We start from the raw sequence: 19,081 nt of genomic DNA on the forward strand, positions 1-19,081 counted from the left end.
CAAGACCACACCCACTCCAACAAGGCCACACCTCCTAATAGTGCCACTCCCTGGGCCAAGCACATTCAAGCCATCACAAATTGTCTCACTGAAACTGACTCCTAGAAGTCCTTCCATCATACTCATGGCTGTCCAAACCCTGCTCTCTGCTTCTGCTCTCCCTGCTATCATGGACCTGTGGCTGATGGTCCCCGAGGAGAGGGAGATCCACAGCTAGCCATTCTGAGTACTAGGGGTATCCTGAAGGAGGCTGCTTTCTCTCTTTGGAGAAAGCCAACACAGGTAGGCATTCTTTCTCTCTGTTTTCTGGCCACCATCATTTGATTGGTTGCCCAGGGCCATGCAGAAAGAATGACAGATGGACTGTGGTGTCCCCCCCAAACCCCCATTGGTGTGAACCCAGCCACAATGGGTGCTCCTCTGTCTAGGCATCACCCTGAGGACTACATGTCCCAAGGACTTCATGCTGCTGTGGAGCTCCCTCTTAATCTAAGAACTAACTGTGTGGAAGCTCTAAAGGGGTTTCCAGTCCCTCACTGGGCAGTATCTCTGTCACTCACAATAGTGCTTGATCTTTCGGAGCCATTGCTGCTGGAGCAGATTAATGGTGCAGTCACCACCCTAAGAAAGAACTTAGAGATGTAGATTGTCAGCAATGACCACCACCCTTAGAGAGCATTTGGAAAAATAAAATTGTCAGTGAAGCCAGGTTGAGATGTATTTGCTACTGGCTCTGATGTAGAAAATCTTAGGGAACAAATTGAAGTTCAGAAAGGCACACTCTTATTAGTTAAGCTAGGACCCTTTATGGTCGGGGAACAAGAACAATGGTAACACTGGCTGACGTCTTACACCTATTTTACCCTCACCTTCCTGATATAATTTAATAAGAACTGCTGATGAGTAGATGTGCATCCTGAGGTTTTAAAGTAGACATAACTGAATTTTATACAATGGTTTAGATTTGTAGCTCTTTTATAATTCTTATAAGATTACCTCTAAAGATAAACAATAAACTAATGAATCCTTTCTTTGTAACTACAATAAGAGAAACTTGGCTGAGCAAACTACCGTGCGTCTCACACTTTGTTAATCTATAACAGCTTAGTTACCGATGTTCATGGGTGCTTGGGAATAATTTGTTTTCTTTGCCTGTACTGTGCAATGTTATTTCTTGTGAAAGGTATGGGGGAACATACTGGTTTTTTCATAGTCATTCACTAGAAGAAAGCTAAAATGTAATCACCTTGTAATTTTGAACCGCTTGAAAGATTTGGCTGGGATATAGAAGCCATGGGAGAAAAAATAAAGTTGGAACATTGTTCCTTTCACTTACCAATTATGTGTCTGTATGCATATATGTATATAAGTATATATGTATGTGTATGTATATGTGTGTATGTAAAGTTTGTGTGGGAATGGGTTGAAGATGTTCTAAATGGGTTAAATCTGTTCTAATGGGTTAAATCTGTATGTGTAAATCTGTATGTGTAAAACTTGTGTGGGTGTATATTGGAGTTTGCTCCATCCACCAACTGTGTGTGTGTGTGTGTGTGTGTGTGTGTGTGTGTGTGTACATATGTACATACGTCTATGTGTGAAATGCTTGGAGCCTGCTTGCTGGAACTTTGCTCCATCCAGTCAGTGTGTGAATATGTATATGTCTGTCTGCATGTATTTGTATGTATGAAGTTTTTGAAGTCTGCCTTTTGCTTCATCCTTTGTGTGTGTGTGTGTGTGTGTGTGTGTGTGTGTGTGTGTGTGTGTATGAATTTTCCCTCTTTTCTTTCTCGATGGCCCCCAAGGAGTTAAGAGTTCAGAGTTTTTTGCTGGCCACAGGGAGTGGCAGCCACAGTAAGTTACATTTTGTCCCTTCAGGGAAAAGTCTGTGGAGTAATTTTTTTTTAATTGCTGGCTGCCATAGACATCAGCCCCATCAGTATCTGGACCAACCCCCATCAGTTGCTAGTAGTACTGACCTCTACTGGCTGCTTGCCTCAGTTTACCCTGTTGTGCCAAAGCTGATCTTCGGCAAGTGGTTCTGGATGGTCTTGTGCCCCCCACGATGTGAACATTCTTCACCAAATCTGCCAGGGTCTAGGTCTTGGACCTCATTCTCCAGAGAGTGAGCTATCCCAAGAATAAGCATGTTTAACTGTGAGGAAGGTATTATTGACTAACATGGGATGAGAGAGAAAAGGAAACAGAAGACAAAAATGCACTGGGGTTTTCATTGTTCTAGCTGCTCAATTGTAGGAAAATAGAGATATTAACATAATTAGGAAAGTAACAAGTAGAACAAAATTTACAATATTTCAAAAGCTAGAGGTGCATAGTTCAAGAGTAGGGTATTTGTCAATGCCCATGAGGTTTTCAATGTCATCCCTAATGTGCTGGCTAGTTTTATGTCAACTTGACACAAGCTAGAGTTATCTGAACTTCATGAGAAAATGGCCTCCATAAAATCCAGCGGTAAGGAGTTTTCTTAATTAGTGATTGATGAGGGAAAGTCCAGCCCACTGTGGGTGGTGCCACCCCTGGGCAGGTGGTCCTAAGTTCTATAAGAAATCAGGCTGAGCAGACTATGATGAGCAAGCCAGTAAGCAGTATCCCTCCATGGTCTCTGCTTCAGTTCCTGCCTCCAGGTTCCTGCCCTGCTTGATTTCCTGTCCTGACCATTTTCAGTGATGGAATACAATGTAGAAGTATAAGCCAAATAAACCCTTTCCTCCCCAACTTGATATTTGGTCATGTTTTTTCATTGCAGTCATAGAAACCCTACCTAAGACACCTAGTAACAACAGCCAACCAACCAAAACTCCTAAAAACAGCAATCATGAAAACCCTACTGAAATTTGAGAATTACTTATAGAAGCAAAGACAATAGACCATGTAGTGTTAACCACTTCAAAGTTCACAAAACAGAAGGAGTAACATGATATTAATGTGACAAATTAAGGCTAAGGTTCCTGTCCTAGCAATAGATGTGTGCACATATGAGTTAAGCCTCCTTTTATGCAGGTCTACAGAGAAGGAACAACAAGTGGGGCAAAAAGAAACACAAAATGTGTGTGTGTGTGTGTGTGTGTGTGTGTGTGTGTGTGTGTGTAGCTCAGTGATACAGGAAGCTGACTGTAAGTCTTTAAGTAATTTCTTCATGACTGGGATTTGTGGACAACACACACACACACACACACACGCACACACACACACACACACACACACACACTTTTATTTTGAGAGAGAGTCTTATGATGTCTAGAACCCATTATGTAGTCCAGGCTAGCCTTGAACTCACAGATAGGTATCCACATGCTAGGACTAAAGGTGAGGGTCACTATGCCTGGTCAAAATTTTTTTTATGGTGCTGAGAATTGAAGGCAGGGTTTCTCATGTGCTAAACATGTACTGTGCTATCAGACCCCCAGCTCTGGTCACAACTGTATAGTCATCTAAAGTGGAGATGAAGGAAGGCTTTTTACCGTGAAGCTAGCAATAATTGGATAAACAGTCATCTGTATATCAAATAACAAAGGTCAAATTTTACAAAGCTAAAATCATAGCGGATGCAGGGAAGCTCCAGACAAGCAAATGTCAACTTGAATTCAATTCTTTGATCAGTGAGGGCTCATTGGGAAAATGAGCTTGGATACAGAGGATCTCAACATCAAATCTATAGAAACAGTACGAGGCTTGTCTCTCTTCCAAACACTTCATAACCTTTCCTTTTTAAGAATTAATAATGTACCACATAAATTTATCTCATTATTATTTTTCACTAAGACAGTTTTTACTGGAGTTCATGGGCAGAGTGGAGGGAGCCACATCCCAGTTTAGAAGTTTCATAAAGGGGTTGGGGATTTTGCTCAGTGGTAGAGCGCTTGCCTAGCAAGAGCAAGGCTCTGGGTTCGGTCCCCAGCTCTGAAAAAAAAAAAAAAGAAGTTTCATAAAATCGCCAAATGTTGTGGTTGGTAACGGAGGTGACCTTACAAATGCCAAATTTATCCCTAGTAGAGCCACATTGTGTATGGAAGTTTGTGTCCACATATGTTCATATGCATGTGGAAGTCACAGGCTGGTGTCAGGTATCTCCCTCAGTCACATTCCTTCCTCCCCCCTTTCCTTCTTTCTTTCATTCAATTCGTAGAATTTTTATTAATTCTTTGTGAGTCACATAATGTACCCCAAGTCCCACTCATCTCCCCATCCCCTAGTATCTGCCCCTTTCCATTGCAATCTTCCCCAAAATAACACACACACACACACACACACACACACACACACACACACACATACACACACCACCACCACCAACAACAACAACAACCAAAGCATAGAAAACATCTCATGGTGGAAGCGTAATGTGTCACGGTGTGTCCTGTCCTACCGTATACTCCTCTGTCCACACATCTTCACTTGCAAATGTTCATTGCAATGAGTCATTGGTCTGGTTCAATATCTCTGGCTTCTGTGACTCCATCAATATTGGATTCTTATTGGGACTCCTCACAGTTATCCAGTTGTAGCCTTGTGTCATGGAAGTCCTGCAGCTTTAGAACAGCAGGACTGGCCCTTTCATGAATCCCAACCACTCACAGATGGTACAGATTTTGGGGTTGGCCAATCCAGAGACCTGGAACTGGACTTGAATGGTAGTTGTCTTACTCAGGGTTTCTATTCCTGTACAAAACATCATGACCCAGAAGCAAGATGGGGAGGAAAGGATTTATTCGGCTTACACTTCTACACTGCTGTTCATCACCACAGGAAGTCAGGACTGGAATTCACAGAGGGTAGGAGCCTGGAGGCAGGAGCCGATGCAGAGGGCACGGAGGGGTGTTAATTACTGGCTTGCTCAGCCTGCTTTCTCATAGAACCCAGCCCATGCATGGCACCACCCACAATTGGCCCTCCCATCTTTGATCTCCAATTGAGAAAATGTCTTATGCTGGATCTCAGAGGCATTTCCTCAATTGAAGCTCCTTTCTCTGTGATAACTTCAGCTTGTGTCACGTTGACACACAAAGCCAGCAAGGACAGTAGCTGAGCCAGTCAGCCCACAGCTCTCCCTTATCCTCACTGTGACCAGGGTGACCTCCTCAGCACTGCTCCAGCTAGGCCATCCAATGCTGCCATTGACTGGGGGCAGGGTCAGCTCTCTTGCTCTCGTGACTTCAGGGCTGGCTCACCTGCACCCACATTTCCAGAGCCAGCCCCGCTGTCCTGCCCAGTCAAGATGGGGGCCCACTCTCCCAAGTGCTGCAGCCTGTGAGGGGCTGAGAAAGTTTTCCTACTCTCACACCCTTGGTGATGGCTTACCTGTGCCAGGGCCAGCTCCACTGTGTTGCCCAGGCAAAGTGCAGAGCCCACTCTCCCAAGTGCTACAGTCAGTGACAAGATAGGCTAGCCCTTCCACTCTCATGATCCCAGGGTCAGCTCTCCTGGCTTCTGCAGATGGCAAGAGGTAGAACACATTACCCCTGAACCTGTACCATCTCACAGCAGATGAGTGATGGGGCCAGTTCTCTCACGCTTTCTCCCTTGGGGCTGGCTCACCCACATTCTCTCCACCTGAGTCAGCCCAAGCAAGGTGCAGGGCCAACTCCCCCCAGTGCTGCAGCCAGTGAGGGGCAGGGCCAGTTCTCCAGTTCTCATGTCCTTAGGTCAGCTTTCCCAACTGCCTCAGATGGTGAGGGGTGAAGGGGCAGAGGGCACCTTTCCCAACCCTCAGGCTACCTCATAGCAGACAAATGGTGGGGCTTTCTGGCTAGCTCACCTGTACCCACTCTACTAGGGCCAGCTCTGTGCTTCCCAGGTGAGTTGCATGGCCTGCTCTCCTGAGTTCTGCAACCAGCAAGGGTCAGGGCCAGCTCACCTGCCCTCATGATCCCAGGGCTAGTTCTCCAACTGCCACAGGTAGTGAGGAGTGAGAGTGGAGAGGATATCGCCCCTGCACCCCCACCACCTCATGGCAGATGAGTAGCAGAATCAGCTTTCCAGTGCTCTAGCTCTCAGGACTGCCTCATCTGCATCCCCCCATCCCCACCCCTAGAGTCAGCTCTGCTATGCTGTCCAGGTGAGGGGCAGGGCTAGCTCTCCCGAGCATATGGCCCAGTGGGAAACTTTCCTGACTGCTGGAGGTGGCAAGGGGCAGGGGCTTATCACTTCTATGCCCACACCACCCCACAAGTGGTAGGGTCAGTTCTCCACACTTCACACCCTTGGAGATGTCTCACCCAACCTCCTCCCCCAGCCCCATTGTGCTGCCTGGGTGTGGTACAGGGTCTGATCTCCTGAGAGATGCCATGATGTGAGATGGGGCCAGCTCTCCTGAGAGCCACATCCAAAGAGGGATAGGGCCAGTTACGTATAGCCCTGGACATCCTCATGGTCCCCTGCAGTTGCCTCAACCAGGGACATCCTCTTGCTCTCTAGTGAAAATATGAGTCTCAGACACTCCCGGCACTGTATAATCATGGACTTAGACAAGGGCCTCAGTGGCAGTTCAGGCTGAGACATCACGATGGGCCCAGGTAGTGGGGCTGACCACTTATAAGAGGCTGCTCTTCTTCACTCAGTTTCCAGTCCCTTCTCTCTTCGTAATGCTCAAGCTTCTCCCACATCCACACCATCAGGGCGAGCTCTGTAGCACTGTCCTGGCTAGCTCACCCAATGCCAAAGTTGGCAAGGCTCAGGACCAGCTCTCCCACCTGCCTTGAGCGGTGAGGAGGGGAAGGCATCTCTTCCTTGCCTATGCCACCACCCGACGGACGATGGTTGAGGTCTGCTCACTGGAGCCCTCGTCTCCAAGGTCAGCTTTATTGTGCTCCCCTGGTGATGTACAAGGCCCACTTTTCTGAGTACCTGAACCAGTGAGGGAAGAGGCCAGCTATGCACAGCCCTTGAACAGCAACATGGTCCCAGGCAGCAGCCCAGACCAGGGACATCTGTATACCCTTTGGTGGTAATATGGGCCATGGACATCAACACAGACCCCTTCTTCTGCACGGTCATGGATCCTGACATGGCCTTCAATAGCAGCAACACCTTCACCATGGCCTCAGGAGGCAGGACAGGTTACTCAGAACAGGCTGTTCCTCTCTACCCTCGCTTTCTAGTTCTGTTTCCTTCATAACTCTCAGACATACGTTTTTATTTCTCTCCCATCTCGCCACCACATACTTGTACACTGTAGTGGCACCCACTAGGGGGGCGGTTCACTCTGTGGGTGGGCTTTCTTTCTTTTTATTTTTCTTTTTTTTCCCTCCATCTTTATTAAATTGAGTATTTCTTATTTACATTACAATTGTTATTCCCTTTCCCGGTTTCCAGGCCAACATCCCCCAACCCCTCCCCCTCCCCTTTTATATGGGTGTTCCCCTCCCCATCCTCCCCCCATTACTGCCCTCCCCCCAACAATCCTGTTCACTGGGGATTCAGTCTTGGCAGGACCCAGGGCTTCCCCTTCCACTGGTGCTCTTACTAGGATATTCAATGCTACCTATGAGGTCAGAGTCCAGGGTCAGTCCATGTATAGTCTTTAGGTAGTGGCTTAGTCCCTGGAAGCCCTGGTTGGTTGGCATTGTTGTTCATATGGGGCCTCAAGCCCCTTCAAGCTCATTCAGTCCTTTCTCTGATTCCTTCAACGGGGGTCCCGTTCTCAGTTCAGTGGTTTGCTGCTGGCATTCGCCTATGTATTTGCCGTATTCTGGCTGTGTCTCTCAGGAGAGATCTACATCGGGTTCCTGTCAGTCTGCACTTCTTTGCTTCATCCATCTTATCTGTTGGTGGCTGTAGATGTATAGGCCATATGTGGGGCAGGCTCTGAATGGGTGTTCCTTCAGTCTCTGTTCTAAACTTTGCCTCCCTATCTCCCCCCCCCACCAAGGGTATTCTTGTTCCCCTTTTAAAGAAGGAGTGAAGCATCCACATTTTGGTCATCCTTCTTGAGTTTCATGTGTTTTGTACATTTAAGGTAATTTGAGCATTTGGGCTAATATCCACTTATCAATAAGTGCATACCATGTGTGCTTTTCTGTGATTGGGTTACCTCACTCAGGATGATATTTTCCAGTTCCATCCATTTGTCTATGAATTTTATAAAGTCATTGTTTTTGATAGCTGAATAATATCCAATTGTATAGATGTACCACATTTTCTGTATCCATTCCTCTGTTGAAGGGCATCTGGGTTCTTTCCAGCTTCTGGCTATTATAAATAAGGCTGCTATGAACATAGTGGAGCACGTGTCTTTGTTATATGTTGGGGCATCTTGTAAGTATATGCCCAAGAGAGGTATAGCTGGATCCTCAGGCAGTTCAATGTCCAATTTTCTGAGGAACCTCCAGACTGATTTCCAGAATAGTTGTACCAGTCTGCAATCCCACCAACAATAGAGGAGTGTTCCTCTTTCTCCACATCCTCGCCAGCATCTGCTGTTGCCGGAGTTTTTGATCTTATTCATTCTGACTTGTGTGAGGTGAAATCTCAGCGTTGTTTTGATTTGCATTTTCCTTATGACTAAAGATGTTGAACATTTCTTTGGGTGCTTTTCAGACATTCAGCATTCCTCAGCTGTGAATTCTTTGTTTAGCTCTGAGCCCCATTTTTCTTTTCTTTTCTTTTTTTATTCTTTGGAGCTGGGGGCCGAACCCAGGGCCTTGTGCTTGCTAGGCAAGTGCTCTATCACTGAGCTAAATCCCTAACCCCAGCCCCATTTTTTAATAGGGTTATTTGTCTCCCTGCAGTCTAACTTCATGTGTTCTTTGTATATTTTGGATATGAGCCCTCTATCAGTTGTAGGATTGGTAAAGATCTTTTCCCAATCTGTTGGTTGCCGTTTTGTCCTAACCACAGTGTCCTTTGCCTTACAGAAGCTTTGCAGTTTTATGAGATCCCATTTGTCAATTCTTGATCTTAGAGCATAAGCCATTGGTGTTTTGTTCAGGAAATTTTCTCCAGTGCCCATGTGTTCCAGATGCTACCCCATTAGTAGCATTCTATTAGTTTGAGTGTATCTGGTTTGATGTGGAGGTCCTTGATCCACTTGGACTTAAGCTTTGTATAGGGTGATAAGCATGGATCGATCTGCATTCTTCTACATGTTGACCTCCAGTTGAACCAGCACCATTTGCTGAAAATGCTATCTTTTTTCCATTGGATGGTTTTGGCTCCTTTGTCAAAAATCAAGGGACCATACGTATGTGGGTTCTTTCCTGGGTCTTCAATTCTATTCCATTGGTCTATCTGTCTGTCTCTGTACCAATACCATACAGTTTTTATCACGATTGCTCTGTAATACTGCTTGAGTTCAGGGATAGTGATTCCCCCTGAAGTCCTTTTATTGTTGAGGATAGTTTTAGCGATCCTGGGTTTTTTGTTATTCCAGATGAATTTGCAAATTGTTCTGTCTAACTCTCTGAAGAATTGGATTGGAATTTTGATGGGGATTGCAATGAATTTGTAGATCGCTTTTGGTAAAATGGCCATTTTTACTATATTAATCCTGCCAATCCATGAGCATCTTCTTTCCATCTTCTGAGGTCTTCTTCAATTTCCTTCTTCAGTGTCTTGAAGTTCTTATTGTACAGATCTTTTACTTGCTTTGTTAAAGTAACACCGAGGTACTTTATATTATTTGGGTCTATTATGAAGGGTGTCGTTTCCCTAATTTCTTTCTCGGCTTGTTTCTCTTTTGTATAGAGGAAGGCAACTGATTTATTTGAGTTAATTTTATACCCAACCACTTTGCTGAAGTTGTCTATCAGCTTTAGTAGTTCTCTGGTGGAACTTTTGGGATCACTTAAATATACTATCATGTCATCTGCAAATAGTGATATTTTGACTTCTTCTTTTCCGATCTGTATCCCTTTGATATCCTTTTGTTGTCTGATTGCTCTGGCTAGGAGTTCGAGAACTATACTGAATAAGTAGGGAAAGAGTGGGCAGCCTTGTCTAGACCCTGATTTTAGTGGGATTGCTTTAAGTTTCTCTCCATTTAGTTTAATATTAGTTACTGGTTTGCTGTATATGGCTTTTACTATGTTTAGGTATGGGTCTTGAATTCCTGTTCTTTCCAGAACTTTTATCACGAGGGGTGTTGAATTTTGTCAAATGCTTTCTCAGCATCTAATGGAATGATCATGTGGTTTTTATCTTTCAGTTTGTTTATATAGTGGATTACGTTGATGTTTTTCTGTATATTAAACCATCCCTGCATCCCTGGGATGAAGCCTACTTGATCATGATGGATGATTGTTTTAATGTGCTCTTGGATTCGATTTGCAAGAATTTTATTGAGTATTTTTGCGTTGATATTCATAAGGGAAATTGGTCTGAAGTTGTCTTTCTTTGTTGGGTCTTTGTGTGGTTTAGGTATAAGTAATTGTGGCTTCGTAGAAGGTATTCGGGAGTGCTCCATCTGTTTCAATTTTGTGGAATAGTTTGGATAATATTGGTATGAGGTCTTCTATGAAGGTGTGATAGAATTCTGCACTGAACCCATCTGGACCTTGGCTCTTTTTGGTTGGGAGACTTTTAATGACTGCTTCTATTTTGTTAGGAGTTATGGGGTTGTTTAACTGGTTTATCTGTTCCTGATTTAACTTCGGTACCTGGTATCTGTCTAGGAAATTGTCCATTTCCTGCAGATTTTCAAGTTTTGTTGAATATAGGCTTTTGTGGTAGGATCTGGTGATTTTCTGAATTTCCTCTGATTCTGTTGTTATGTTTCTCTTTCCATTTCTGATTTTGTTAATTCGGATACTCTCTGTGCCCTCTGGTTAGTCAGGCTAAGGGTTTATCTATCTTGTTGATTTTCTCAAAGAACCAGCTTTTGGTTCTATTGATTCTTTGTATAGTCCTTTTTGTTTCTATTTGGTTGATTTCAGCTCTGAGTTTGATTATTTCCTGCCTTCTACTCCTCCTGGGTGTATTTGCTTCTTTTTCTTGTAGAGCTTTTAGGTGTGCTGTCAAGCTGGTGACATATGCTCTTTCCTGTTTCTTTCTGCAGGCAGTTAGAGCTATGAGTTTTCCTCTTAGCACAGCTTTCATTGTGTCCCATAAGTTTGGGTATGTTGTACCTTCATTTTCATTAAATTCTAAAAAGTCTTTAATTTCTTTCTTTATTTCTTCCTTTGTCAGGTTATCATTTGAGTAGAGCATTGTTCAACTTCCACGTATACATGGGCATTCTTTCCCTATTGTTATTGAAGACCAGCTTTAGCCCGTGGTGGTCTGATAGGACACATTGGATTATTTCTATCTTTCTGTATCTGTTGAGGCCTGTTTTGTGACTGATTATATGGTTAATTTTGGAGAAAGTACCATGAGGTGGTGAGAAGAAGGCATATCCTTTTGTTTTAGGATAAAATGTTCTATAAATATCTGTTAAGTCCATTTGGTTCATAACTTCTTTTAGTCTGTCTATGTCTCTGTTTAATTTCTGTTTCCATGATCTGTCCATTGATGAGAGTGGGGTGTTGAAATCTCCTATTATTATTGTGTGAGGTGCAATGTGTGCTTTGAGCTTTAGTAAGGTTTCTTTTACATATGTAGGTGCCCTTGTATTTGGGGCATAGATATTTAGGATTGAGGGTTCATCTGGTGGATTTTTCCTTCGATGAATATGAAGTGTCCTTCCTTACCTGTTTTGATGACTTTTGGTTAAAAATCAATTTTATTCAGTATTAGAATGGCCACTCCAGCTTGCTTCTTCAGACCATGCTTGGAACGTTGTTGTCCAACGTCTGAGGTAGTGTTGTGTTTGTCTCTGAGGTGTGTTTCCTGTAGGGAGCAAAATGCTGGGTCCTCATTGCATATCCAGTTTGTTAATCTGTGTCTTTTTATTGGGGAATTGAGAGCATTGATGTTGAGAGATATTAAGAAATAGTGATTATTGCTTCCTGTTATATTCATATTTGGATGTGAGGTTATGTTTGTGTGCTTGTCTTCTCTTTGTTTTGTTGCAAAACGATTAGTTTCTTGCTTTTTCTAGGGTGTAGCTTGCCTCTTTGTGTTGGGCTTTACCATTTATTATCCTTTGTAGCGCTGGATTTGTAGAGAGATATTGTGTAAATTTGCTTTTGTCATGAAATATCTTGGTTTCTTCATCTATGTTAATTGAGAGTTTTGCTGGATACAGTAACCTGGGCTGGCATTTGTGTTCTCTAAGGGTCTGTATGATATCTGTCCAGGCTTTCATAGTCTCTGGTGAGAACTCTGGTGTGATTCTGATAGGTCTGCCTTTATATGTTACTTGACCTTTTTCCCTTACTGCTTTTAATATTCTTTCTTTATTTTGTGCGTTTGGTGTTTTGACTATTATGTGACGGGAGGTGTTTCTTTTCTGGTCCAATTTATTTGGGGTTCTGTAGGCTTCTTGTATGCCTATGGGTATCTCTTTTTTTAGGTTAGGGAAGTTTTCTTCTATGATTTTGTTGAAGATATTTACTGGTCCTTTGAGCTGGGAGTCTTCACTCTCTTCTATACCTATTATCCTTAGGTTTGATCTTCTCATTGAGTCCTGGATTTCCTGTATGTTTTGGACCAGTAGCTTTTTCCGCTTTACATTATCTTTGACAGTTGAGTCAATGATTTCTATGGAATCTTCTGCTCCTGAGATTCTCTCTTCTATCTCTTGTATTCTGTTGGTGATGCTTGTATCTACGGCTCCTTGTCTCTTCCTTTGTTTTTTATATCCAGGGTTGTCTCCCTTTGTGCTTTCTTTATTGCTTCTATTTCCATTTTTAATTCCTTCACCTGTTTGATTGTGTTTTCCTGTAATTCTTTCAGGGATTTTGTGTTTCCTCTTTATAGGCTTTTGCTTGTTTATTTGTGTTTTCCTGCATTTCTGTAAGGGGGTTCTTTATGTCTTTCTTGAAGTCCTCCATCATCATGATCAATTGTGATTTTAAATGTAGATCTTACTTTTTTGGTGTTTTTGGATATTCAGTGTTTGCTTTGGTGGGAGAATTGGGCTCCGATGATGCCATGTAGTCTTGGTTTCTGTTGCTTAGGTTCCTGTGCTTGCCTCTCCTCATCAGGTTGTCTCTGGTGTTACCTTGTTCTGCTATTTCTGACAGTGGCTAGACCGTCCTATAGGCCTGTGTGTCAGGAATGCTGTAGCCCTGTTTTCCTGTTTTCTTTCAGCTAGCTATGGGGACAGAGTGTTCTTCTTTCAGGTGTGTAATACTTCCTGTCTCCTGGTCTTCAGCTGTTCCTGTGGGTGTGTGTCCTGAGTCCACCAGGCAGGTCACTTGGAGCAGAAAAGTTGGTCTTACCTCTGGTCTTGGGCCTGAAGTCTCTCCTCGGGGACTGCATTTCAGCTCTCCGTGAGGGCAGCAACCAGAAGGCTCCATTTTTCATGGATAGGACTTCTCTGTGTAGCCCTGGCTGTCCTGGAACTTGTTTTGTAGAACAGGCTGACCTTGAAATTATAGATCTGCTTAGCTCTGTCTCCTGAGTGATGGGGCTAAAGGTGTGCACCACCACCGCCTGGTCTGAAAAGAAAGTTAATTAATTAATTAATTAAATGTGAACACACTGTAATTGTCTTCAGACACACCAGAATAGGTGCATCAGATCCCATTACTGATGGTTGTGAGCCACCATGTGGTTGCTGGGATTTGAACTCAGAACCTCTGGAAGAGCAGTCAGTGCTTCTTTTTTTTTTTTTTTAAAGATTTATTCATTTATTATATGTAAGTACACTGTAGCTGTCTTCAGACACACCAGAAGAGGGCATCAGATCCCATTACAGATGGTTGTGAGCCACCATGTGGTTGCTGGGATTTGAACTCAGGACCTCTGGAAGAGCAGTCGGTGCTCTTAACCACTGAGCCATCTCTCCAGCCCCAGTCAGTGCTTCTAACCGTTGAGCTACCTCTCCAACCCTGGAAAGAAAGTTTTAATGCTTTCACTGAGAAAGTTCTTTTGGTTATTTTGGAACCACTTCAGCTATGATTATAGCCACACCATGCTGCTCCCCCATTCAGCCTGGAGGATGTGTAGTGCTGGAGCTTACCATGCATCATCAGGCCCAAATAGAGATCTTTCAAATCTGTGTCTAATCTGGGGTGGTAGTGCATGCCTGTAAGCTCAGCATTTGGGAGAAGGGGGCGGGAGCACTAGGAGTGCCAGGTTTGTCCTCAGATGTTTGTCCTCAAGTCTGGTGCCACGGAGGAGAGCTTCATCCTAAAGTGCCTTGACCCTCCTGCAAATTTAAGCAAACACTTTGTGGTCTGGCAGGAGCAGAGTTCGTGGGGGTGGGTGAGAGAGCAGCAAGACCCAGAGGGTCAGAAGTCCTCCAACATTGATTTTTTTCCCCTGGCTTACAACATAAAATGAGGTGAGTTAGTTACAAGGACTCATCTTAGAGGTGGCAGATAAACACAAACATGACACAGAAAATAAAAATCTTGCCACCCAGAGGTTGTCTGAGTTTGACTGTTCATGTCTGGGCTTTTAGGGGCATCGGGACTCTGTGTAGGGCCTCTGAGATACTGCAGATGAGACTTGGTATCTAATCAAAAAGTGGAGAGGCTTTAAACCACCATAAGTGGATGGGGGATCTGGATGTGATTAGCAGTTTTGTAGAGACAAAGAGCACACATGTCCCATAGTCTGTCCCCGCTGTGTCCTGGTGTTTATTTACAACTGCCAATGTGTGTTGGCTAGAGGCTTAGAATATGCTCTTCTGTTCAAACTACACAGAACTTCAATCCAGTCTGGGCTGCGTGAGACCTAGTCTTAAAAAACAAAGACAAGCCAGGTGTGGTTGTGTATGTCTTTAATTTCAGCATATGGGAGGCAGAGGCAGGCAAATTTATGTGAATTCAAAGCCATCCTGGTCTACAGAATGAGTTCCAGGACAGCCAGGGCTACACAGAAAAACCCTGTCTCAAAAACTCAAAAGTCAAAACCCAAAAACCAACCAACCAACCAACCAACCAACCAACCAACCTACCAACCTACCAACCTACCAACCTACCAACCTCTAAAAGAAGACAACAAAAAGACTTAGCCAAGGAGTCAGGAAGAGGGCATAGAGGCAGGAGTTCAAAGCCAGCTTGGTCTACACAGTAAGTTTGAAGCCAGCCTTGATTAGAGAATGAAGCCCTGCTTCAAATGAAACAGAACAGAAGAAATGACTACAACAAGGTCTAAATAATGGTTTCAGAACTACAGCTGGTCAAAGGACAGATAGAAAAGCAATGGGAAGAAACAAGGTCTTTCTACCTCTGCTCCCACCTTCTCGCTTGGACTTGGGACAGTCAATCTGGGAACTGGGTGTAGAGGACTTGTTCTTCTTCTCAGGTGTGGTCTTGGAACATTGTCAGATATCCCAGATCCTTGGTGGTCAACCTTTGTCATGGAGAGAAAGACAGGGCGGTGTGTGTGGACAGGGAGGTTCTTTCTGCAGCCTCCAGAGCGTGCTCTTGACTGGCTCTGCAGGGACTTCCTGACTGTGATGACAATAAACAGGTTCTGAGCCGACTGAGATCAGAAGGCTCTTCTGGAAAGGGGGAAGAGTCAGTGCAGAGGGTCTGGGCTGGAGTTCGTTGCCGGGCTTGGGACAGTAAAGAGGGTAAAGCTTTGAAGGAGCTGAGGACAGAGGGAGAGGTGACTGGGAAGGAGGTGGGGAAAAGACTAGATTTTACTCTCAGAGTCATGAGAGCCGCTGAAGATTTGAAGGATGGAAGTGTGTTCAGACTTCTCCAGGAGCTTCAGTTCTCCATTATGGTACAGGATCAAGGTGGGAAGGAGAACCCTAGTGGGAGCTTCATATCAGCAAGTGCTTTGTCAACACCTCTGTGGGGGAAGAGCAGAGACTGTCCTGGGCAGCCAAGGTGATGGAGCTGCTCATGGTCCTGAGTGGAGATGTTGCAGCTGGACTGCCGCACCTCAGCACCCAGGACCACGAGAGTCTCAGTGAGGACAGCAGTCTCCACAGTTATGTGCAGGCAGACAGCAGTGCGAGTGCCCTACAGTGGCTTGGAGGCTGAGTACATCTCCCGCATGCGCATCAAACCTGGCATCTCGTTCTCAGGGACTTCCATCCCCAGGCAGCCAGTCCGATGTCCGCGACTTTGTAGGGCAGTTTATCAGACATGCAGGTGGCGCTTCTGCTCGGAGTGATGAACTCTGTGAAGGAGGCCGGGCGGTGCAGGGCAGCAACTTACTCTTAAGTTACAGCCCCATGTTGTGCTGGGTGGTGCACACCTGTAATCCTGGGTACGCGGTGAGCTCAAGGGCAGCATGGGTTTTGTGAGGTGCTTTTCTAAAAACCATAAAAACAAACAAACAAACAAAAAACAAGAAAAAACACAAGTCAAAATCAAACCAACAGAATACATACAAAAATATCAATGAAACATCCAAGAACCCAAACCCGAGGATCCCTGCCTGCAGCAGCTCTCTGCTCCCAAACCCCGTGGGAGAGAGCCCTCACTGCCTGGACAGGTGGGCACTCCTGAGGCTGCAGAGCGGAAGAGACCACCAACACTGCCCACCCCTGCTCACATCCCTGGCCCAAGAGGAAATTGTATACAGCCTCTGGGTTCCCGTAGAGGAGGGCCCAGGAGCAGCAGGTCCGCTGCGTCTGAGACACCGCCTGAACCTGAAGGGACTGACCAGATAAACAGTTCTCTGGGGGCTGGGGATTTAGCTCAGTGGTAGAGCGCTTACCTAGGAAGTGCAAGGCCCTGGGTTCGGTCCCCAGCTCCGAAAAAAAGAACCAAAACAAACAAACAAACAAACAAACAAACAAAAAAACCAAAAAACAGTTCTCTGCACCCAAATCCCGTGGGAGGGAGAGCTAAACCTTCAGAGAGGCAGACATGCCTGGGAAACCAGAAGAGACTGCACTCTGCCCACATCTCTGACTCCAGAGGAAAACACCAAACGCCATCTGGAACCCTGGTGCATGGAAGCTCCCGGAAAGGGCAGTGCAGATCTTCCTGGTTGCTGCCACCGTGGAGAGCTCGTAAGCAACACCCCACGAGCAAACTTGAGCCTCGGGACCACAGGTAAGACAAACCTTCCTACTCCAAGCAACCTGCCTAGTGAACTCAGGACACAGGCCCACAGGAACTGTGTTACAGCTGAAGACCTGTAGATAGGAAAAACTACACACCCGAAAGCAGAACACTCTGTTCCCATAACTGGCTGAAAGAAAACCGGAAAACAGGTCTACAGCACCCCTGACACACAGGCTTATAGGACAGTCTAGCCACTGTCCTCTAGTAACACTAGAGATAATCTGATGGCGAGAGGCAAATGCAGGAATCCAAGCAATAGAAACCAAGACTACATGGCATCATCGGAGCCCAATTCTCCCACCAAAGCAAACACTGAATATCCAAACACACCAGAAAAGCAAGATCTAGTTTCAAAATCATATTTGATCATGATGCTGGAGGACTTCAAGAAAGACATGAAGAACTCCCTTAGAGAAACACAGGAAAATATAAATAAACAAGTAGAAGCCTACAGAGAGGAATCACAAAAATCCCTGAAAGAATTCCAGGAAAACACAATCAAACAGTTGAAGGAATTAAAAATGGAAATAGAAGCAATCAAGAAAGAACACATGGAAACAACCCTGGATATAGAAAACCAAAAGAAGAGACAAGGAGCCGTAGATACAAGTTTCACCAACAGAATACAAGAGATAGAAGAGAGAATCTCTGGAGCAGAAGATTCCATAGAAATCATTGACTCAACTGTCAAAGATAATGTAAATCGGAAAAAGCTACTGGTCCAAAACATACAGGAAATCCAGGACTCAATGAGAAGATCAAACCTAAGGATAATAGGTATAGAAGAGAGTGAAGACTCCCAACTCAAAGGACCAGTAAATATCTTCAACAAAATCATAGAAGAAAACTTCCCTAACCTAAAGAAAGAGATACCCATAAGCATACAAGAAGCCTACAGAACTCCAAATAGATTGGACCAGAAAAGAAACTCCTCCCGTCACATAATAGTCAAAACACCAAATGCACAAAATAAAGAAAGAATATTAAAAGCAGTAAAGGAAAAAGGTCAAGTAACATATAAAGGCAGACCTATCAGAATCACACCAGACTTTTCGCCAGAGACTATGAAAGCCAGAAGATCCTGGACAGATTTCATACAGACCCTAAGAGAACACAACTGCCAGCCCAGGTTACTGTATCCTGCAAAACTCTCAATTAACATAGATGGAGAAACCAAGATATTCCATGACAAAACCAAATTTACACAATATCTTTCTACAAATCCAGCACTACAAAGGATAATAAATGGTAAAGCCCAACATAAGGAGGCAAGCTACACCCTAGAAGAAGCAAGAAACTAATCGTCTTGGCAACAAAACAAAGAGAAGAAAAGCACACAAACATAACCTCATTTCCAAATATGAATATAACAGGAAGCAATAATCACTATTCCTTAATATCTCTCAACATCAATGGACTCAACTCCCCAATAAAAAGACATAGATTAACAAACTGGATATGCAACGAGGACCCTGCATTCTGCTGCCGACAGGAAACACACCTCAGAGACAAAGACAGACACTACCTCAGAGTGGAAGGCTGGAAAACAAATTTGCAAGCAAAGGGTCAGAAGAAGCAAGCTGGAGTAGCCATTCTAATATCAAATAAAATCAATTTTCAACTAAAAGTCATCAAAAAAGATAAGGAAGATAAGTCATCATATTCATCAAAGGAAAAATCCACCAAGATGAACTCTCAATCCTAAATATCTATGCCCCAAATACAAGGGCACCTACATATGTAAAAGAAACCTTACTAAAGCTCAAAACACACATTGAACCTCACACAATAATAGTAGGAGATTTCAACACCCCACTCTCATCAATGGACAGATCATGGAAACAGAAATTAAACAGAGACGTAGACAGACTAAGAGAAGTCATGAGCCAAATGGACTTAACAGATATTTATAGAACATTCTATCTTAAAGCAAAAGGATATACCTTCTTCTCAGCTCCTCATGGTACTTTCTCCAAAATTGACCATTTAATTGGCCAAAAAACGGGCCTCAACAGGTACAGAAAGGGAGAAATAATCCCATG

Source organism: Rattus norvegicus, chromosome 6 (assembly GCF_036323735.1).
Source record: "Rattus norvegicus strain BN/NHsdMcwi chromosome 6, GRCr8, whole genome shotgun sequence".
Lineage (NCBI taxonomy): Eukaryota > Metazoa > Chordata > Mammalia > Rodentia > Muridae > Rattus > Rattus norvegicus.